The sequence below is a fragment of the Amblyomma americanum genome, chromosome 4, assembly GCF_052857255.1.
Source record: "Amblyomma americanum isolate KBUSLIRL-KWMA chromosome 4, ASM5285725v1, whole genome shotgun sequence".
Lineage (NCBI taxonomy): Eukaryota > Metazoa > Arthropoda > Arachnida > Ixodida > Ixodidae > Amblyomma > Amblyomma americanum.
In genome coordinates, this window is record NC_135500.1 from 135586785 (window position 1) to 135610493 (window position 23709).

At 48.6% G+C, this 23709-nt stretch overlaps 1 long non-coding RNA gene and 1 pseudogene across 3 annotated transcripts in view; one reads left to right on the top strand and one right to left on the bottom strand.

Annotated features, from left to right (window-relative positions):
* Nucleotides 1–1065: 1065 nt before the first annotated feature.
* LOC144128386 (uncharacterized) overlaps nucleotides 1066–23709 on the bottom strand; it is a 70190-nt gene continuing 47546 nt past the window's right edge. For all 3 annotated transcript variants that reach the window (XR_013313777.1, XR_013313776.1, XR_013313775.1), the window contains 3 exons: nucleotides 1987–7197; nucleotides 1606–1773; nucleotides 1066–1193 (listed from right to left, as the gene is read on the bottom strand). This is a non-coding gene — a long non-coding RNA (uncharacterized LOC144128386). The remainder of the gene's footprint in view (nucleotides 1194–1605; nucleotides 1774–1986; nucleotides 7198–23709) is intronic.
* LOC144128385 (uncharacterized) lies at nucleotides 11797–17000 on the top strand (annotated as a pseudogene).

Here is a 23709-nt window from a genome sequence, read left to right on the forward strand (position 1 = left end):
CAATCTATAATAGCCCTGCACGTATCGTAGTGCCTTTTGAAGCTCGGCGGCATTGTGCGCTGCACTGCTAGTCGTGACGGCCAATAGATCCAGTCTTTCGTTGCTACTTTTATGTTCACAAGAACAGACTTGAATACCCTGGACGCCGTTGTGCTGTGCACGCAAAACAGTGAAGTACGGCTGTTTCCGCACAGGGCCCACGTTTTTGTCGCACAATTGAGCTGAATCACATGAGGTTCCGCGTTCAGCGGTGGTGGAAGTCGTGTGGTGCACATAGCAACTTGCGTTGCAATTTGATGTTGTCGAGATGAACGTAAATTCCCCGGAAAGGCATTCGGGCTCCATGTCGGTCATCGTGCATGCCTGCAATGCACGAAATACAAAAAAAAAGTAGCAGGTCAGCGGCTGCTGTTAACATAGATTCCGTGAGTCAACTTCCCTGCGTAGCAAAAACTCTACCATGAAGACGCTGCCTATCCTAGGAAGAGAAGTTGGGTGCAGCGCTAAGACATCTGTCCAAGCCGTACGCTGTGTATGCAGACATGAATTGCCTTGGCGCACCCTTCCTTCGCGATTGCAGCGCGGGGAGAGTGAGTTGTACCTGCTAAGGAATGGCTTGGTAGAGCTGCACTTAACTACCTTTATCGCGAAAGTAACAAATTGCAGAAATGTGCAGGAATTGTGTCTACAGCACTGCACCCTATTTTCTGTCCCCGGAACCGGCTTGGCTGCCATGGTGAAGTGGTTTTCGCTGCGCAAATAAGCTACCTCTCACAGTTTTGCAAACGCTCAATGCTGCTTTGAAGGAAAACCTACGTACAGTACTCACGGATTGAAATAGGACATTCGAAGCGCAAGCCTTGCAGTGCCACGCAGGCATGTGGTAAACCACAGGCCGGCTCGTTGGCGACTGGAAGGAACAATTCTGCTTTGTAGATGTTCTCCCCCTCGCGCCATACCACAATGCACCACCTTGGTTCCATGAGCATCTACGGGCGGCGCTCCATGAAGCGACGGCCACGCGCTCCGAATGTCCTATTTCAATCCGTGAGTACTGTACATCGGCAAACTTTTGTGACGCAGTTTCGTCACCGCCACTCGGTGGAGAGTTGGCGTCAGGTGAAACTGCATTCAGTGGGCGAGGATCATCGTCGATCTGCTGATCATGCTTTCTGCTCTCTCTTTCCTTTCGCCTGCAAATATTATGCAACAAAACTAAGCGGAAGTGCAAAAAGAAAAGAAATCAAGGTCAGTCGTCAAACGAACAGACGTTTCGCTCACCGCCGCCAGCACAATGTATTAAAACAACTAAGCTCTCGACCAGGCGGAGCAAAAAAAAAGTATTGTGACACGCCGCTCTGAACGGGGAATAAATACAGCAGCGTAGTACATTTAAAATGGTCTAAGAGATGTGCAGCAAGACGACAGGAATGGAGACGTTCGAGATTGTGGCGAACACATATGATAGTTTTACAAGCGCACCTGCATGCACCCATGTGCCTGCTGTCGTTTTTCAGGCCAATTACGCGTTCTTGGAGAAAATATCTAGCCCCGAAAACACAAGACACATTAATGAACCCGAAGTTGATACATTTGTCAGCATACCTGTCATGACGCCCGGACGAACCACTTGTGCTTGCTTTTTTGTACGCTGATGGAAAGATGCTTGGGTCGTAGGATGGGCGCCCTTCTTCATTCGATTTAGCATTGCTTACAAAATGCCTGCTGCATATATTTGATTTCCTCGAAGGCATCCAATCCGTACCATCTTCGCTGCATAGTTCAAAATAACAACAAATATTCACGATACTCCGCTAGACGTTTGCAAGGAACGATGCTGCGGCGCTTTTTATCTATCGTCATATAAGTTCACGAAAGTGCATCAAGACAGTGCCAAAAAACTTGATTTTTCCTGCACTGTAAAACTGCAACGAGTCCCTATGTCTACAGCATGGTATGAGAACAAGAAAAGGAGCTCAAACTTACTTTTGGCGACGAATAAGCCGAATCCAGCGCTCACGCCGTTCCGTCTCCCAGTGTCGCGTCGGGAATCCATAAAACCTTGTCCCAGGCGAATTCAGATACGTATTACTGCATCCTACTACACAGCAATGTGTCCTGCTGTTGTTATTAGCCATTTTGTGCTCGGAAAGGAGGCGCACAACTGCTTCGCGACGGCGCGCGCAACACAGCGCGAGCTGTCAGACTGCCCCCGCCTTCCTGACAGGGACGCGCGGGAGTTAGATGCGCAGGGTGCCTATATCGTTGGACACCTGAACCGCGCCGTAAGGGAATGGTAAAGGAGGGAGTGAAAGAAGAAAGAGAGAGGTGCCCTAGTGGAGGGCTCCGGAATAATTTCGACCACCTGGGGATCTTTAACGTGCACTGACATCGCTTACTGCGAAAGCTGTTTTGGGAGGGAAGGCCATCGGCCATCAATCTCGCGTGGCCCCATGAACGAAGTTTGGCACGGCCCATGGGCGCTGGGCTCAGCATGGGTTGGCGGCGCGAGAGCATGAGGAGGTTAGTGCCGGCAAGGGTACTCCCGCTCTGTGAGCGCTCTTGACACGTGACTCGGTGTAAACATGCAGTATGCCGCGTGCTCGCAGGTGTTGCTGTGTGTCCGCCAAATACGCGCGCATTTTGAAACAGGAGCGAGATGGAAAAACTTTGTTGAGCCACAGCCCTGAGGTTAATCGTTTTTAGAAATTGTGATACCTGCGAACTCTTCCGATTTTTACTTAAAATATAAACATCTGTGACCTTAGCAGCAGTAGCTGGAACACTCGGCGTCGGGCGCTCGTTTATTCGGACGCCCACAGGGGCTGGCATCGGTCAATTCGCACGGGCCCCGAAAAAGTGGTGCCGTGTCGCGCTATGCGGTGCTCGACTAAGCGATCGCCCAGATACTCGTCCCTGGGCCTGAACTGCATGTTACATTGCTTATCGGTGCCCTTATGACATGCACGCAACTGCAGGTGTTTTTACGATCGGCAGGCCCATGGCGGTAGGCCGATAGTCTGGCCGCGTAGTTTCGTTTTCGTAGCTTCACCGCCAGCCCGAAGCGGCGGCGGCCATTGGCTGCGCTTATCAGTCAGCCAGCCGAGCTACACGCCATTTAGAACGACGATTGCCTCGTCGCGGACATTTTTGTTTATGGAAAGCATCTTAATTGCCGCTGCGGCAAGGCTGTGAAACGACTGCGTGCTGCCCTCGAATGCAGAGAGGTTAATCTGGCCTGCTACTCTGCAGTGGGGAAGTGAGAGAGTGGAAGAGCGGATGGCATTGAACTCGGTGCCCGTTTACTTGTAGCTTGGTATTTGCATAAAGGGTGACCGATGACGGTAAAGCTCATCAATCATGCGGTCGAACACTCTCAAACAAGTAAAACCACCAGCGAGTAATCCGCAGCCACTGTGCCTGGAACACAACGCAAGCACAGCTGCTTGCACCGAGCAACAGCGCCCGCCCGCTGATTCAAAATGGCGCCGCAGCGAGAAAAGGCGGCGTGGGTGCGGTCAAAGGATGGCACCCTAGTCAGGGGGTAATGCCATACATATATTAAGGAGCCTAAATTAAATTTTAAAGGAAAGAGGGGTGAAGAAGACGACGTGGATTAACCGAAGAATGAAGAAGAGGAAGAAGCATTCGGTGAGGTGGAGAGAGATGATTGGTGGAGAAGCATTCGGTGAGGTGCAGAGAGATGATTGGTGGAGAAGAGAAGGAAAAGACGACGACAAGGCTTACGTGGACTAACACCGAGGCTATAAAAGGGCGAGTGAGAGCGAGGCACGGGGGGAACAGCAGAGAAGCGGAGGCTCCGGCGGGTCAGGGACACATCGGCTGGAAGAGAGCGACGCCGGCTACTGCTCCGGTGAGCTCGCGTTCTATGGCATCACATCGTGGACTTCCGTGCCTGAGCCCGTTCCGAGGAGTCAACGGAGGTAGCTACCGCCTGCTATACGATAAGGGGGTATCTCCAGCGCTGTTGTCACCCATCCGGGTGGTGCCCCCAACGCCAACACCGGCATCCCCTTCACGGGCGCTTGGACCGGGAGCTTGTACTACGCAGCCAGCGACGCCAGCCCAAGCACGGCGAACGCCGCCTCGACGCCGCCTACTGGATCCATAGAGCGCCGCAGCCACACCGAACCAACAGTGAGTACGAACGCCGACCACGAATAGTAGAACGCTAGTAGTAGACGCTGGTAGAAGTGTGCCCGGGTCGTGTGTATTTATTTATAGCCTTCGTGTTGTGTGTTAGTTTTGTGTTCTAGCGTGTGTCACGTAGGGTGTATTAAATGTGCGTTTGTGTGGGACACCCGTCGCCTAGTCCATTTCGGCCCGAGTGTTCTCCGGGGAAATACGCGACTATGACGTGCAAAAGCAGATTCACCCTAGGATTCAGTAATTTTCTGTGATAACAGTATTAACCCGTGGACACGCTTTGTACACAATTGTGTACAAAGCAAACTCGCAGCTTTTCTTGTGACTGGACATAGGAGTGATATTTCAGACGAACTTTGCATCTTTCATGTGGTAAATAGGGTGGTTTTTTATGCTATAATAGGGAATGCAGTAAATAAAATTTCGCAGAACAGTGAGCACAGTAGCACGTCGTCCGCCATTTTTGTGAAGACATTTTGCCACCAATAGTATCATTTTTTCACAATTTCAAACATAATGTGCACATTTGAAAAAAATTATTGCCACGATCCTTCGGGTGTTTACTTGATAGGTCACAGAATTTCGATGTCACTATTTTAATCAATTATGACACTTTGTAAGAAATTGTGCACATTTTTGCAGTAAAATAACTATTAGTATTTAACGCCAGAAAAGTAACAGATAGTCTTTTTTAATGCCTGAATATACTATTTAGGCAGGAAAATGTTTGTTTTCAACGAAACAAAAAATAGCGTGTCAAAGGGTTGAGTTATTGATGATGAAAGCAAGCTTGGATAGTCCATGACGACGCTGAGCAGTCCGGTCGCAGTTGGACCATGGCTATCTTCACTAAAGAAGACGGCTGACCAGGCATGGGTGAGATGATTCTTATTTCCGTTGCTCTGAAATCTACAACGCATCCGGGACCACGAAAGGGGGACCTGTAGCACCAGAAGTGACGAAAACATGTGCAACACGGACAATTGAGCTAGTTGGTACATCTTTGAAAACTTTCGAAAGCGCTGCGACAGGGGACACAAAGAGAAAGACATGAAGGGCAAGCACTACTATCAACTGAAGTTTATTGGGAAAAAACACAAGGTTAACTAGCTCACACAAGGCAGCCAGCAGCGCGTGCGCCTACCCCCAAAATGACAAAACGAATCACTGTGTTGCTGTGGTTTCGCTAGATAGTAGATCGGGACTGAGGGAATCTCTTTAATCCATTCACGCACGTCACTAATTAGATGACGAGGCATTTGGCTACCACAAGAGTCATTGTTACTGAATTTCACAATCATGGATTACAACAGATGGTGTACTGACGCACATGTCGGAGTTTTTGTGAATATGATATGCCTCATATAATTCCCTTGTTAGCCGATTGGAATGCCTATACAGAATGTTTGTTCTATTGAACAGAGGTACACATGCATTTTGTTCAACGGGCTAGAATTGTTAAGTTTGTAGTCTCTATAATGCAGGGCCAAATTAGAGGTAGGAGCCCCCTTTAAAGACTAATTATGTGAACGGTACATCATATACCACTCGCTCGGCACAAGGTGCAAACAGCAACTCGTTTTATAATGCACTGTTATTACTTTCTCTCTACTTTTGTTTTTCTAATCTGGCTCTTCTATCGACCATAACAGATTTTTCCAAGTTTTTAGGGAGTTGAAAACAGCACCCGTACCCCATATCTAGTGCCTACTTGTTTTAATCGGTGGGATAATCTGTGAACATACGGAATTACTGCACACTTTATTTTCTCATTACTGGGAGGCTCTGGTGGATCGGGTTTTCTGAATGACTTAAGAACTGTAGTTGACTGTTGTCCGGGGTTTCAAAGGTAAATTTTAAACCATAGCCATTGCCGACAAAAGTTTTTAAGGTTTCGTCTACTTGTCACAGCCTTCAACAAAAACCAAATAATCGTCGACATATCGGAAGGCGTGTTTAACAGTGTCACCTAAATTAACCTTTATAGCTCTGTCCACATAGGATAAAAAGATACTACTTAGCACAGGAGCCACCTTCGAGCCAATGCACACCCCAGTTCTTTGGATAGTTTTCCTTCCCAAGCAACAAAGGTGGATTTTAGATAAAATGACAGCAGCTCTAAAAAGACCCAACAGATACCCCGCACTTCGAAATGAATGCTTGTTCATCATTATCTTCTATTATACATCAACACACTGGAGGAGCTTGTCATGAGGTAATGAGTAAAATAAGTCCTGTACATCAATACTAAACATAGCGCCCAAGCCTGTGTTATTGTGCTTCAAATATTCCACAACAGCCAAAGAATTAATTCACAAACGCCGTATTCACAAACGGACCTTACCTTTACCTTACCTTCACCCGAGAGGAGACTTTCGTAAAGGTTACCGAAAGTGGAAGGTACGGGAAAGGTCAAGCCGCGTTTCAGAAACCTACCTCTCGGCATCCTTACGGAAAGCGCCCTTACCCGCAGAAGTAAGAGGCATAGTAGTGGGGCTAAAAATATTAAAGCTTCCATCATTAGTGCATGCACTCATAACTTTTTCTATCCTAAACTTAGGTAGCATGGCTCTAATTTTGATGCATGTTTCCTTTTGGTTTAGCCACAATGATAGGCAGCCGTCCCAAGGAGGTTATATAATATATAGGCTGCGTTCCAATACTCTAGATGCCTAACAAGACGTCTAGTGTGACGTTTAGGAAGCTGTCTACATGTCCATGTATTCGAACTTGTCTGCTGCTCACGCCGCCTCGCGGCATAATATTGTAACTAAAGCTTATGAACAGTTGTACTACAATTTTTCTCAAACTGCGCAATAACGATCATTAAAAACGCATTTTCAACAAGTTTGCACGTTTTTTCTGCAATTACTTTGCGCGTAAACCGGACTGGTGGATGTGCGTATCGGTCAGTCTACTTGAAGCAGACGGGGCCGCTCTCCGAAGACGACGCTAAAGAGATATGCGATTATTCTTTTATTCTTGATGCTAAACTGTACATGCTCCTCGAACGTACTAGTCCAGACGGTCCTGTAAACATAAGAAAGAATACGAAAGACTGTAATCAATATGCGCGAAATGCGATACGGCTAATATACACTGCAACAGGAAAACACATGCGTGTCATTAAACCTGCTGTCTGCCGTACGTGGAGACGGCGGGAAACCTAAAGACAGCAGCGAGCTTTAATCCTTCAAAGACTAAAATCAATTCGCAGCATGCCGGTTAGAACACATTTTTTAACCGTCACGCCAGCTGTCTTAATGCCCGTCGAGGAACTCAACGACAGCGACGAGTATTAATCTCTAAAATCAAGGTGCTAATTAAGATCCGGCATCTGATGATGCCGGATCACGTAAACAGACCTACAGCATCCGCTGCTGTAGCAAAGCTCTCAACTGCACGATTTTCTCCTGCGTGATTCACTTCTAGGAATTGCACGTCCACAAATTAATTAGCCACTAGTTTGCATACCAAAAAACATAATGAAATGACTCACATTTTTCCTTTCCTATACTCCATGTACAGTCCGACGCCCGCAAAAGCACGACTCGCTCATCCGCGTATATCAGCTCCGCCATCTTTAGACAGCAAGTTAGCCTGCATCGATGCCGACTTCGGCGAAGCAGTCTTATTAGTGGGCATCCGTTCTGGGAGGGTTAACGTCCAACATTACCGGGAAGAAGGACAAATACGCCTCAACTCTCAGCCTTTTCAGGCTGCTGTTCGAAACAGAATGCGTGCTCCGAAGAGCGCTGCGGGATATACGGAGCCTCTCCCAGGATTGCACCCCACGGAAGAACCGGTCGCCAGGTCGGGGTTTGCCTGTACCCATTCGGTGGATACCCGTCAGTGGGTTTCGAACCTGCCACCTCCCGCAGCCGTGGCGGACGACCAAACTACTAGGCCATGCTGCGGCATTAGGCCATGCTGGGCATTAGACTGCTCTCACTGCTTCGTGAGAAATGGAACGCGTCCCAAGATGGCGGCTGTCCGGCTAGACGTCTAAGTAGCCGTCTACTTGGCAGTATTGGAACGCACCCATAATAGTATTATATGACCTCCTTGAGCCGTCCCTATAAGCTGCTTTGTTGAGTCGACGTCCGTTTTTGTTTATTTTCGTGTGCATCGTGTGTTGTGCTTGTGCACTTGTGCCTTTTGGTTGTTTGTGCTTTAATTAAATGGAACAAAAAAAAAGTTTACGGAGAGCGAGCGCCGCGTCCTGAAGGACTTTGCAAAACAGAGCGACGGGGCCTCCCTGGAGAAAAATAAGGCCTGGAAGCTTCTCAATGAGCAGTACAACTGCCGCACCGACGTTCGGCCCCGCACTGAAGCCTAGCTGCGCAAGTGCTGGGGAAACTTCATGAAAAAGATTTTCGGCATAGGTGAGGTCTGCTTTCATTATTTTGCTCCATCATCATCATCATCGCATTTAATTTTGTCATCCTTTGTGCTTTCTGCGAAGCAGCTTTCCGCAACACGGATGGCGACGTGAAAATGATGCAAAAGGAACACACACGCACTCATGTTGTTCATTTTCTGGTCGCGTTTTGCTCATTTTCTGGCTACGTTCTTGCTTTGTATCGCTAAACTCATATAGTATTCATGTGACATTTGCCTCGTTTGTAGGTGCTCGAAAATTAAGGAATTTTCAGTAACATTATTGCCTAATTTCATTGCCCTTTCTCAGGGGCAGCCCGCCACCACACAGCCAGCTGGACGAAGAGTTTAACCGCGTTGGAGACGTGGCGTCCCATATGGGAACGAGGGTATATAACCCATTTGACAGTGACGGGGAGCCGCTGCTGGAGGCGACGCAGTCCGAGCCACAGGCTGATGGTACGATTCTTGCTTGTGTACTTTTAAATATATATCCGATTATACATACCGGCCTGAAAGCTAGGCACCAGTTTAGGGCATGTGTGTATTGGAGATATCACTCATAAATCTTACAAGTTTTTTAATCATTCCTCACGCATCTGAATTAAGAATAAAACATGTAAATTCGGTGAATGGTTATTCTGTGTCAGCCACGCAACTGCAACACAAATTAAACTGCAAGCATGGGATGTGCAGGGATCATGTTATTGAATCAGGACTTTTTAGCCATCATCCAACATATGAGAGCATATGACTGCATAGTTGAAATTCCTGCACAGTCAGCAGGAGAAGATAAGCCCTGCATATTGCAAGGGATTTTAACGTCAGCATGGCCATGTCTTTTTTCCTTAACCTTTGAAAAGACAAACTCCAGCATGCCTTGTTCAGGCAGCCTTCTACTTGCTGTTATCTAGAGCATGGAAGTTTAGGGATGAACGACTGAAGATGGGATGTTGCAGCCTCATTGGGACTGAAAAAGGCAGAACAACAGGGACAAGCAGTTTAAAATTTGTTGCAGATATATTTTGGGATTACGTTGCCCAGTGCAATTTACCTGCCGTAATAATCTGTGCTTAACTCTGAGGTTTGCGGAGTGAGGGAATTGTGTTACTGTAATATCACAAAGTGCTATGCAAAATGAATGATAGCTGCGTGCTTTGCAAATATCAGCATTCCCAGTCTGTACAGGTTCATCTGTGTACTCTATCAGTCTGATTCTGCCGACGCTTGTGTTGTCATATGCAGCTATCTAGCTTTGCCTTATTTTTTTTTCTCTGCACACTACTCAAGATGACAAAAAGAAACATACCACCAGATGTTTCTTTTGTTTCCTGCCTTTTGTAAGCCTGTGTAATTTTCTGGCATGGAATTATTTTAAATCTGCCAAATAGTTGTTTATGGCTGCTAACATATAGCTGCTGCTGCCTTACGGGGAACATGACAGCTGTTCTCTGTGCCTATGGCTACACATTCTGAATGCAACATTCTCATGCACTCAAGATAAGCTGGTGTATTTGTGGCATTATGATGCTGTGCAAACTACTACATCTCTGCTTGGATGGTAGTGTGATATTGTATTGTTATGAGCACAAGACAGAGTTTAATGGAACATGTTTAATTTACGAACAATTCTTCAAAGTTCGACTTCCCATGGTGTCGAGCAACGGAAAGCAGTCAAGCTAAATGTGGCGAGGCTACTGATTGCCCTAGATGACCAGAAGGCCTACAGCAACCAGGACCTGCACGAGCAACAGTGCAGCGACGAAGAGCACAATGAGCCGATACTGGCCACCACCTGCGAAGACATTCTTGCTGCTGCTGCACAGCTGGCTGGCTATCAGCGACGCAAGGCTGCGCCTGCCCCAAAAGAATCCGTGCTTGCCACAGAGCTGAGTTTCCGTCTTGTGTTAAGAGTTCCCGAACATGTGTTAAGAGTGAAACACATGAAAGCAGAGCATGAGCTGCACATGAAGCATGCAGTGGAGATGCATGCACTCCAGAGTGCGAACAAAAAGGCTAATAATAATAATAATTGGTTTTTGGGGAAAGGAAATGGCGCAATATCTGTCTCATCTTCCTTGGACACCTGAACTGCGACGTAAGGGAAGGGATAAAGGAGGGAGCGAAAGGAATAGGTGCCGTAGTGGAGGGCTCCGGAGTAATTTCGACCACCTGGGCATCTTTAATGTGCACTGACATCGCACAGCACATGCAACTTTTGCAGTTAAAATTGCTGCGTTGAAGAAAGAGCTGAACAGAGAGTAAAAATAAATAAATAAATACTTAATTTTGTGTAAAGTGGTGCCGAATGATGTTTCCCCTGGCTCTGAACTTACTTTGCAAGTCCAGAGGCAATGGTTGCAGCTCTGGTTGAGGCTGTGGCTGCACAGAGTTGCATGTGTTTGTGTGCAACAGAGCAGGAGGCATTTCCTCTGTAGCACGACAGCGGCCAAAATTGTGCAATGCAGCACAAGCTGTTATTACGACTGCGGAAATTCTGGTGTTGATTTGAAGCTTCATGTCCAGGCACGGGAATCTCTTGCAGAGCATGTGCTTGTGTTCCTGCTCCGGCCTTTCCCGAGTGGCTGGTCACAGACTGTGGGGACTCTCTGTGCCTCTGGTGCTACACCAGGAGAAATATTAGCAAAGCTGGTACTGCAGTGTATTGCGTACCTAATAAATGCTGGTGCTATTGTAGATGCTATCACCTGTGACAATTCCAGTGTTATAATCGGGCTGTTATTCAGATAACAGTAGCATTATACAATGTGTTCTTTCCTTTTATAGGTATCAATGGCAACATCGGTAAGCGCCAGACGTGCTGCCAGGATCCGTGCGACCCTGGCAACACAATTCACAAGCTGCTAGACCCACCTCACATTCAAGTGCATCCGAAACAACCTGCAGAAGGTTGGAAAGATTTCGGTAAGAGAAAGGTTGTTATTTGATCCTTCAGAATGTGTTACTCGGCCTTGCTGAAGCTACTAATATTTTGTTACAGCTGCCGAAAGGCTAAGAAGTGCCTTGGTGCACTATGAGGAAGAGCAGGCTGGGCTCCACGTTGTGCCCAAGCTTACGAGGGCGCACATCTCGCCTAATGCATTCCAGAAGATGAGTGTGAAGCTTGCTGTTCAGGCAAGAAAGATCCTAATGGTTATTATGTGAAAGACGCATCTTCAGCTCTGCTGAAAGTGTTGGTTAATTTTTTTTTTCATTTTGCAGCTTTTTAGCAAAAGCACTGCAGCTGCAATGTAATTTTACAGCAAGCAGGAGAAATGTAAGCAACTCCATGAGTCGGCTGCTACTTCAAACTTCGCAAGAAGGATGAACAAGTCGTTCGACTGCCTAAATTCTCGTAGACCAGAGCACGTGCGGTATGACGAAGCCGATCATATTGCGGTGAGCATTGTACCTCCTGTATACTTACTTCTAGCCTGCTATCTGAAGCTAGATTATGACTGCATTTCAGACCTTAAAGGAAAATAGATGATTGGAATATATACATCCAAACACTACCCATGCCCAGGCAGGCCTGCTTTTTGACGAAGGCAACATGTGCAGCCCTCAGGATTACTCTCCACAGCACAGTTGCACTTATTGAAAGCCTGCTAAAGTCTGGATTCCGCTATGTACTGACTGGAAAATTTGGGCAGGATCCTTTGGAGGTAATTTCATTTTTTCTTGCACTTAATCCTTCACTGTAAGTTTTGTTTTTGTTCCCAGAGGTTCTTCGGTATCGTACGTCACAACTGGGGATGGAGGGCAGCCGACTGTGCAGCATTTTCTTTTCATATATCGGATGTTGTCAGTGCACAACCTGGTCCGGCTACCAAAGCGGGCTTCAGTTGGAGATAGGGCGCACGCAGTTGCTCCTAAAGCTCCAAGGCCTATTCGAGAAGCAAAAGCCTTCTACAAATCAGGTGCGATGACCTCTTTACAGTTGGCTGAGACACGCAACCCAAGGATACAGCTATAATCAAATTTCCCCTTAGCGAGCTTAGCTTCAACCTTTCATACTCCAGAGAGGCTATCATTATGGAAACAATTAGGCATCATACAGCCTCTCATGCATGCTCCTTAGTTGTGTGCTTTATTTTTGACAAAAAAAATGTATGTTTCAGATTGACACCTTGACAGTTCTGCTCGACGATATTCTTGTGGAGCCAGATGACTGCAAGGAGCATTCTCCTGCATTTGATGATGAATTGTCTGCGAAAGACTGCATCCTGGACTACCTTGCTGGCTATGTAGTAAAAAAATTCTCAATGTCATGCTGCAGCTGTGTGGAAACATTGAAGAGCCAAAAACGTGAACCAACGGCTCTAATACAAGGCAAATCAAAAGGCTTTCTGCAAGCGCCATCAAGACAGCTGCTAAGCCTCTTGCAAATTGTGTAAAGTCATGTGGAGGATTTGACTGTCAACACAGTTTGCATGTGCTGACGTATATGCAAGCATTATTGAGGAAGTTCTCATCGACAGCCATACCGCCTTGGCTGTATGGCTAGGGTTGTGGAAGAGTGAAGGGTGAACTTGGAGGAGCTGGACACAAAGGCCAGTCTCCAGGGCCCATTCCTGCCTAGTGGCTGTGCACCCTCGCGCGTGCTCGACAGAAAAAGTAGGTCAGACTGGCCGCCGAATTTTTCCAGAAAGAAGTAGAAAAAGATGGAGACGACGGAGGGCGTGTAACTTCGCCTACACTAGTAGTCGCCCTCTCCCCTTCATTCTCGCACTCGGCGTCGACGGGGCGAAAGAAAAATCGAGAACCTCCCAGAACAGACGATTGCTCCTAGCCAATAGGAAGACGAGACCCGAACGGGAGAAGGAGTGAATTGTACAAGGAACTCTGCGTATGTGAATGCCTGCTTTGGTGCTAGTAACAGACACGACGCACGTGTATGAAAGGAAGTTGATCGCGGGCTGCGATTCAGCCGCGAGCCACTGGCTAAGCTTGCATAAGCCTGCCTGCTGAGGAGCTCCCGGGGGACCCACCACTCTCGGCCAGCCATCCGGATGGCCACCGTTGGACACCTGCGGTCGCGTGAGACTGACGAAGTGTCCGGTGCGGACACTTCGCGAAAATGCTCGCTCAGAAGCATCAAAGTGGTGCGTCTAAACGAAAGGCGAAGTTAGAAAGAGAAGAGCGTGAAAAGAAGCTACCAAAGATGACAACGTACCTACTGAGTGCAGCAACCTACTGAATGAATGCAACAGGTCCTTTTGGTTTTGGACCTGTTACAGGGACTTTATCCCTTTTTTGCGCTCAAGAGAGCTTTGCCGCCACTGCAGCGGGGGCGAGGGAGGAGTTGTGTCCATCACCTCACGACAGGTGCTAGAGGACCGCGGCGCCGCCGTGGTTATTTGCGTTTCAGACCTCCCCCGAGAGGGGGAAGTCGCGTGGGATGCCGAACCCATGGACCGGCGCTCTCGGGTGACAGAGCAGCCTTCGCTGTCCCTGCCATCGGCTCGGTAGAAGCCGTATCGGCTGGTGCCAGAGTGCTGTGTGGTGCTACGCCCCTGCGCACCACATGAGCAATGCTGGATTTCACTGTGAAGGAGAATTTGGTTGGTGAGGGCAAATTGCCTTCTCGCTTATCTCCTTTTCCTTTTTCCAGGACGGACATGCCCTGGAGTATGCAGCATGGGTCTCCTTCACAGTTTGCACAGCAAAGGGCTGCGTCACATTCCTCAGAAACGTGATTTTGTGCATCTTGCGTTTTGGCCTTGGCCGGGTGCCCTGGTGCGGGAGCCGCCGCCGTTCTGGTCGTGGCGGTCTCCGGTGGGTTCCTGGACCGGTTTTGCCGGAGGCTTTTTGACCGCTGTTTTGCAGTCTTGTGGCTGTCTGTCGCGGGCTTGGCCTTGGACGCGACCGCTTTTCGTTGCGGTCCGGGAAAGAAGAAGGAAGAAGATGGAGTTTGTTTTTTCGGCCGTTTGAGCGGTGCCGCTGTTTCGGGGCCCCTTTGGCATCTATCGGGGCGCCTGTCCCGGAGGTGTTTGGCGGGCAGGCACGGCTGCAGCCGCCGTCATGAGCGCTTCGGGCGCTTCTCCTTCGGCGTCGTCCGCGGAGGCGGCGGTGCCTGTGGTCGCCCTTTGTCGGTTGTCGCCGGGCGCGGCATCGGGCCCAGGCGTTTCGGCGGCTGCGTCTGCTTCGGCCGCTTCGCCGTCGTTCTCGGAGGCCGGGGACGACCTCCTTGCTGGGGTGTCTGTTCCGGTATCGACCGCGCAACCGCCTGTGGCTGCGCCTCTGATAGCGGCCAGTTTGGAGCTCTCGGGGCCGTCCTCGCGGCGACGGTGTTGTTCCCGGTGGGACCTCGGGGGTGCCGGCTCTCTCGGACGTGGAGGGGACAGTGTCCGGCCGGGAGCGGTCGGATGAGGTGGCTCCGTTTTTGGAGTCGGCGGCCGGTATGGAGTCGCCGTTGGAGGTGGCGGCTGTGCCGGTCCGGTCGGTGCCGTCGATGGATGCTGCCGTGGCGGCGCAGGAGAGGATTCTGGCGGAGCTGAACGACAAGGACAATAGAGAGTTTTAGTTTCACGTACGTAGAGCTCTTACGGGTGACCAGTGTGAATGTACAGAACGCAAAGGGTATGGCGAGTCCCATGTACGTATGTGAGATTCGGATTTTTACGTTGCGGTCTTTGCGTTGCTTGCATACGTAGCGCTGACAAACATGACGGCGCCTTGACCGCCGCTTCACAGCGATAACAGCTTCGTCGCTAATCCATCGACGCGATATCGTGTTCTAAACTGTTGTATTCGCCTTCGATTTGCCCATTCTTACCCTAGCATAAGGTTTCAAGCGACAACAAATAGCTTTTGTTTTTCAGACAGAAGGGCGATTTTTCAGCTGTTACTCCTGACGAAGTAGCGTTGGTCGTCGTAATCAACGTTTATAGATATACTTGAGTTTCGAAACGCCCCCGCTGGAGCCGGGCGCGACTTGGCCCTAGGGAGTGTGAGGGCGCTGCGGTCGCCGGTTGCGCCAACGCTTGGCTTGCGGCGTGTGTGTCAGTGGCTCTTTTTTCCCTGTTGCAACGTTTCTTTTGCGTGTTTGTGTCGTTTTAGTTTTCATTTAATTTGGTTTTGTGTTTGTGAATGTGCGACTGCTTCGTGAATTTCGTTAAAAGTCAGCCGTTTGCCGTAACGGAGTGAGAAGCGAGTGATTTGGATGCTGCAAGAAGTCGTCGATTTCCACGGCCTGCTGCTGCTGTACAGACGTTTTTTGCCACCAAGAGCTGCACTCATCGACCTGTTTTGCCTTTTAACTTCAACTGCGTTGAAATTCAGCCAGCATGCCGACCTGCTGCTCTTTCCCCTGGTTTCCGCCTGGTTGTACGAGCGGGTACCGAAGCAACCCAGAAAAGAGGAACTTTTTTGCCCCACTATCGGACCCGCTGCTTCGTGAGAGGTGGGCTAGAGCGATCCCCCGCGCTGACAAGCTACTCAGCAAAACATGCAAAGTGTGCGACGTTCATTTCCAGCCGTCAGACATCGTCAGAACATTCAAGCACAACATCAACAGTGTTTTTGCCACCAAGAGCTGCACTCACCACTATCGGACCCGCTGCTTCGTGAGAGGTGGGCTAGAGCGATCCCCCGCGCTGACAAGCTACTCAGCAAAACATGCAAAGTGTGGGACGTTCATTTCCAGCCGTCAGACATCGTCAGAACATTCAAGCACAACATCAACAGTGTTTTTGCCACCAAGAGCTGCACTCATCGACCTGTTTTGCCTTTTAACTTCAACTGCGTTGAAATTCAGCCAGCATGCCGACCTGCTGCTCTTTCCCCTGGTTTCCGCCTGGTTGTACGAGCGGGTACCGAAGCAACCCAGAAAAGAGGAACTTTTTTGCCCCCCTATCGGACCCGCTGCTTCGTGAGAGGTGGGCTAGAGCGATCCCCCGCGCTGACAAGCTACTCAGCAAAACATGCAAAGTGTGCGACGTTCATTTCCAGCCGTCAGACATCGTCAGAACATTCAGGCACAACATCAACAGTGAGGTTGTGCTCGAATGGTGCCATTCCCACGCTATTTCCCAATTTGCCCAGTTACCTGTCTTCTGCAACCAAAAGGCGGCAATCACCGAAGAGAGGCGAAACTGCTAGGAGTAAACAGCTGGCTTGTCAGGTCACTCACAAAGAATCACAAGAGCTGCCTGGTGATTTTGATAGCACTGACATTGCAAACATAATCGAGAATGGTGTGTTGCTTCAACTGCCTCGAAACTGGCAATTTTTAGTTGTGGTGGAGGAACCTGGTGATCGTCAGCAAGCAGTTTTCTACGAAGCAGGAATGAGAACAGGTGTGTTCTCCATCCTCAAAAGCGTTGTGGTAAGGGAGGACCTTATATACATTATTCCAGGGAATGCGCTTGCTTATAGACACGACGTGGAAGCGATAGTGCAAATTGTGAAAATGACACCAACACGGTTGGCTGCTCACAGCACTGAGGAAATTACTGCTGAAGTGATCCATTTTTATTTAGTCACTCGTATGCACTTCTTTGCAAGAGCATAGTGCCAAGAGAATGACTCTGCAGTGAAGGCACAAAGAGAGAGGAAAAATGTGTTAAAGTGTTTTTGTTTTTGAATATCATTCATTCAGTTCTTGTTGTCATGTTTCTTGGTACATTGCGTACATTATGTACATTGGTGTTGTAAAGTGTGGATAAGGCTGCACAGTAAAGACTACAGAACGAAGGTGGGCTGCGGAGGTCGTCAGCTGCAAAACATTCCATTTCGCCGACCTGCACCTCGCCTTGAGCGCCTTGAAGTTGCGCGCGCTTGCGGTCAGTGCAAAAGGAGGGCAAATGGTGCTCGGTACCAGAATGAAATTTTCGTTGCGCACTTCTTCAGGTAAGCGGGAATGGATGCAACAAGCGGTGCATTTGGAAGTAACATAATTTGAGGCGCACTACTAACCACAAGAGCGTAACTTTAAAGATTGTAGGAAAGAAAACGGATGCAGTCAAGTCCGCCATCCTACGCAGGCGCGACGCGCTTAATGAGCGGCACGGCTTTTAGCGGCGATAAAACGCTAACCTACCGCGGCTTTGAAGCTGCAGGACCGTTGTTATGCAATAGGCGACTATTCGTATCGTCGCATGTTCGTACATAACCGCTTCTTCAATAGCCACCGCGCTGGCTATTGATATTGTTTTTTGCCACCAAGAGCTGCACTCATCGACCCGTTTTGCCTTTTAACTCAACCACGACGAAGGCTGGAACGCGTGAATGTGGAAGACAGAAAAGCTCGAACTTTTCGCCGCACGATAAAATTTCCGCAAATCGAAATTGTTAGCGAACAAAAGTCAGTTGTACAAGCGATCTAGCAGCGCCCTGCACAGGCAAAACATTGGGCGCTAGCAGACGACGCTTGCTTCCATAGCGCAGCATTCGACCGCAGCACCGCGGTGGCAGGAACCGCGGCGGACCGGCTCCTGCCAATGGGCGTGGCGGAGAGTTTCAAAGCTCAAGTATAGACCTTTTCGGAGGCTCCTAGCCGTCATGGTTGCCAGAGTGCGCTGACGCGCCTCAAACCGGATATGCACCCGAGAAACTTCCGGCCTCTCCGTAAGGCGAGCGCGGATGGTTTTTCTCGGCCCGTGTGTTGCCTGCGTTGTGCGGGTACCAGTCATGCTTGTTGCGACATGTTTTCAACAGCCAAAATGTCTCCTGTGACACCATCGCGACGTGGACCGTGTTGTTGTGTACCAGGCTGCAGCTTGCGGCCTGGAACCAACCCCCTGTCGGAAGTGCGCGCTTTTAGGTTCCCTACGGACACGAAGCGCAGAAATGCCTGGATCGCAGCTGTGCGGCGGGACAAATGGCTGCCCGCGAAAAGTTCGCATGTTTGCTCTGCCCACTTCGTTCAAGGTGAGAAACATTTTAAAAGCTCGCTTACACCGTAGTGTGTTCCCGCTCTGCTTATGTTCGCTTTGATGCATGACCGTCGACGCGATTGAACGGTACGAGTGACCTATTGTAACATCCACATTCGCTCATTTAATGATTACATGTATCAGTAGGACTGCTACTTGGACCCTCACAAGGATACGTTTATAGTTTTTTTTTTTTTGCGGTTGTGTGGCGCGTGCAAGGCGTCGTAGAGCAGCACCCGTTGCTACGCTCGCTTGGTGCTGAACCAAAGCACCCTGTCTCAACTTTTTTCGAGACAAGCCTGAGGCCTTTCCATTGTAGTACTGGCCACCACGCTGCGAAACAGACCCGAAAATCTGTTCGCTGAAAGCAAAACTCGTTTGGCGTTTCTTTAACGTTTGCTTGCATATTTGGCGCCGTAGTTGAGGCGTTCTTCTTTCGGGATCGCGTGTTCGATCATGTCCGCGGCAAGCACATTTTGGCGGAGTCGATATCCTAAACCGCCCGAGAGTCATTCAACGTCGGCGGACGTTTAGAGCCCACGGTAGTCCAAACATACTTGCGGTATGGCGTGCCTCGTAGCACAAAATCGCTGTAGCTTCATTAGTTTTGGCCTGCCTCTGATCTGGGGAAAAAAAGGCAGGATGACGGCGCCAGTGCAGTACTTAACTGATGTCATGCCGTGCGTGCTTCTTGTGAGGAGTAAAAGTAAAAAAAAAAGCAACTGCTGTGGCTAGAACGAACGACCTTGTACGCATGTATTTTCTTATTCTGGTGCGTTTCCAGCGCCTGGAATATTGTCAGTTAATTATATGTGCCCAGTCCAAGAATCTACTTCTGTCAAAGTGTTCTTTCCTCCATTCCCTTCCGCTGTCCTGTCGTCCAGGTGCAGCTAATATTGATTTCATCTAGAAGCATATTGTGACCTTTTCGTTTTTTCTTTTACAGGCCGACCATCACCTGAACCTACGCATCCAGACTACATACCATCTGTCTTTCCTTATCGTGCTTCAGGGAACATTGTCCAAAAAATCGCCAGATTTCAACGTGCTGAACGAAAAGAAGCACTGAAGCAAACATGCACACCTGCTACATGTGCTCCCGGGCCTAGTGGATCTGTGTCTGGACCAGTGGCGTGCGCTTCTGGGCCAGGACCAGGTGCCTGCCACCCCGCCCCATCTGCAACTTCAGATGTCTGCATTGTAGAGAAGTGTGATATGGAGACACAAACCACTCTCAGCATGCAAGTTGTGTCAGGCTTAATCAAAGAAAATGAAACACTAAGGCAGCGTTTGGGTTGCCTAGAGCAAGACTTGTCAGCAGCAAATGAATAAGTTGTTGAGCTTGAGAATAAGCCAGCAAATCTTGCTGGGATAACCAAAGATATATGGTCATGCAGACAACGAAAACTGTGAAGTTTTACACAGGGTTCGTGTCTGCAGCTATGTTCTCTGCATTTTTGCAGTTAGTGCTGTCGACGTGACAATTAATCCTTGTCCTCATGAGGCTGCGTTTGGGCCTGCTTACCCAAGACCTGGCGTGCCGATTTGGCATTTCAAACAGCACTGTGAGTGACATTTTTCATACATGGCTAGATGTTCTCGCCACCAACAAGAAGCGGTTCATCGTCTGGCCATCTCAGCGCACACTTGAAGCCAACCGGCCAGCAGCATTTCAAGACACTATCTGATGGTCTCACAGGAATCATTGACTGCACTGAGATATTTATACAAAGGCCGCTGGTAATGACTGCAAGGAGCCAGACATACTCCAGCTACAAACACCACAATACAGTGAAGCTACTTGTCGTGATATCGCCTTCAGGAGCCATAACGTTTGTGTCAAAAGCATGGGGAGGAAGGTTAAAGAACAAGGTTAAAGAGACAAGGTTAAAGAAGGGGACGTTTTCCTGGTTGACCGAGGATTTCGATGCGATGCAATGGTCATAGCAACGGTCTCGCGAGATCTCGAACTGAGAGAGCCCGAAACTAGCCAAACCGCCAAACACGAGGACAGACCGAATGGCTTGGCTTAAAGACTTGTCTTGGATGATTTAGGCTACAACCAGTGTGTGTGTTTCTTAGATGGCGCTAGGAGTAACGCACAGCGTGCGTCGCGTACGTGTAACTATAAGGGTTTCAAACGACCTGCGTGCAGGCTACGTAGACTTCTCACGTTTGCGTACGTGAACCTTCTACGTACGTGAAACTAAAACTCTCTACTAAGCTGTCATTAAAGAGTTTTCACTGAGCATTTTTACGGCCAGCGGAGGGGAGCGGACGAGCGCAAATGCCCCTGCACATGCGCACATCGCTTGGCCGGCCAGCGTTTTTACGGGGCGAAGCTTACGCCCGCTGGGAAGCCCTCTCCAGCGGAGCGATGAGCAGCGCACGGGCGTGTATGGGTATTCAAGATGGCAGCCGTCAACACATGCACCGGCACTGCTGCGTTATCGACGGTGACCACAGCTCAAGCCTGTTTACAAGCTAAGAAAGCCCAGAGATGTTTCACAGCTGAGGAAGACTTGTGTCTTTTGCGTGAGGTGGCAGCGACCAGGCCGTTTGGAGATGACCGTAAGTGGATCGAAGTTGTGCGCACTGTGAACCACGCGGTGGGCCGCGAACTTACGCTGCGTGAAGCAAAAGACCGCGTGGATTTACTAATCGGATACTGGCGACAGCAGGACGCCAAGAACCTTAAAAGGTGAGTTTTATTTCTGCCAGACTAAGACGCTGGGCACACAATCGTCGTTAACTGACGTGCATGCTGTTTTCACATTATTCAGGTCTAGTACTGAAGAGCAATACGCGGAGAAAGAGCAAATACTTCAAGACCTCTCCGACTATGTTCGGACAATCAATTATGAGCCAAGGATAACGCCAAGAAGTAGGGGCATTATGAACAGAAAATGGCCCGCAACACCTGAGTGTTCAGCTTCCGTGTCCCTAACGGGTCCACGGGAAAGTGCGACTTTGGTGCAGGAAGCGACTGGCTGCAGCAGTATTCCTAGCGTGGCTGCCGACCGAAGTTGCGAAACTGAATCAACGCATGGTAGGTTTTACCATGTGTGTCTCTAACCTTACATGCTCTAGCTTTGATTTTCTCTGCTGAAATATAAAAGCGCTTATGAGTGGTAATTTTTGCGGGTATTCTATGCACTGTAAATAAGTACGATAAGTAAGAGCAGTCTATTGAAAGACTTTTGAGCTCACTTCACAAATCATTACTGTGAATGTCCTTACTGTTTTGTTGCTTTGGCTGTGAGCCTCCAAACATAACCCGCGTAAAAATTGGCAAATCAAACTGCATCGAATTTTTCAGTTCGCTACATCAAAATGCCATTGACGCGAAATGAGAGAAAGCTTAGGCAGTCTCTAAACCGAGTCGATCACCGTAAGTGCTGTGCGGCCGGCCTCGGATGAATGATAAAAACAAAATACATTTCTCGATGATGCAGCAGCAGGAATGAAAAGCCGTACTCACGTGTTATAAAGCGTGAAACATGAATGCGGGCTGCCGTACTGTGGTGTGGAAAGTGGCTTCGCTTACTTTAGAAGAAAGCAACCCTCGTCTGAGCTGTTTCGCCGGCAAGCCCACCGCCTAACAAAAGACGCTGCGCATCTGTTCGGGTTTCGGTTACCGCATGAGTTGTACGGTGACTCCTAAGGACTTAAGCCCGATAAGTAATTTAGTTCTATGGGCTCCTTTCAAGGGAACTTAGCATGCTTAATAACTGAGGGTAAACCACAACGTCAGGAATCTGCAAAGCGAAGGCAAATGTCAGTCCAGAGCAGCAACACGCCCCCCCGGGCGAACGCAGCCCCAGCTCACAAATGGGACAGACCAAGGAAGAGAGTGCCAACCTGCTGCTAGGCGACAAGTTCTTCCCGTCGCCACTAGAGGTAGTATTTGAAGGAATATTTTAACTGTTGGATTCACCGAGTTGAAACGCAGGTTCTATGATAGTTTGGTGTGCGGTTGTACCAGAACTTCACAAGTGTACATCACCTTGACAGGTGACAGCAGAATTATTGATTGGTTGCAATGCACCACTGTACCAGGAGTTGTATGATGACTCCTACGCAGCGCTTCATTAATGTGTAATATAACATATTATTATATTGTTAGTAAGGATATAATTAATTATATCGGCTAAATAGGCTATTAAAATGACTATCAAGGCTAATTATGTATTGCCAGGGCAGCTATGACATAGCATGTCTTACGATGGTATCGCAGGATATATGTAATCATAATTAAACAGCACTCGTGAATTTTTCATTCAGTGCTCCATCGCCACAAAAATCTTTGTGCCACTCAGATTGAAGATATTCACTGCACGTTTTTAGAAGCCACCTTACTCTAACATACCGCCGATCGCCGAATACGTGTTTGTATTTTTCCTGCCCCATTGTGGTCTTGACATGCAGGGTGGATGAAAGAAAAGCAATCGTCACCGTCTTTCACACGGTCAAGAAACTTCTCTTTCCGCCTGTACTTTGCAATCTGGCGTGTATACAGGGTTCGTACAGGCTTTGAAGGCACAAATTCAAAGGTTTTTAAGGACTTTCAAGACACCCAAGAAGTTTTTTTCAAGGACTCATTTTAAAACACGCTGCAACAAATTTATTGAACACTAAGAAAAAGACTAACAGGTCATAACAAGCGTTCATGAATGCTCCTGAAGCTTGGTGATCATTTCTTGCTTGATGTATAGAAGTTCTTCCGTCTTGCTTTTTGCCGGCCGTTTTCCCAAGGCAATTTGACTTCACAATGTGCACGGAGTCGCGTCCTGATTTCTTAGCCAAGTTGTCTGCTGAAGCTGTCAGATCAGCAACGGTTGCTTCAAGTCTTGCTTTCTTCCGCTTTAAGGTATCAATTACTTCCACAACAAGGCACCTCTTTGACTCCTTTGATGATAATGTGCGATGTCACGTAGTTCAACATGGAGCTACCTGCTGCGTTCTTCATGCTCGCGCTGTGTTTCGAACTCCTCTTGTGGCTCTTTAGCGCAGACTATCCCATCGACGAGATGTCAAACACTTTTCCGCATGGTCTGCATCTAGCACGATGCGAACTCGTGGTGTCCGGAGCAATCCAGTCTTTGTACTCGTCATGGCTAAGCCACGATCGCTGGAAATAGCACTTCCCGGGCATTGCGAACACACACAATTACATCCACATCTAGCGCGTGCCGCATTACACGTGCTCCTATAAGCCAACAGGAGGTGATTAACAAGCGGTATGAGCACGGCAACTATAAAAAGTGCGCCACTGCAGCGAACA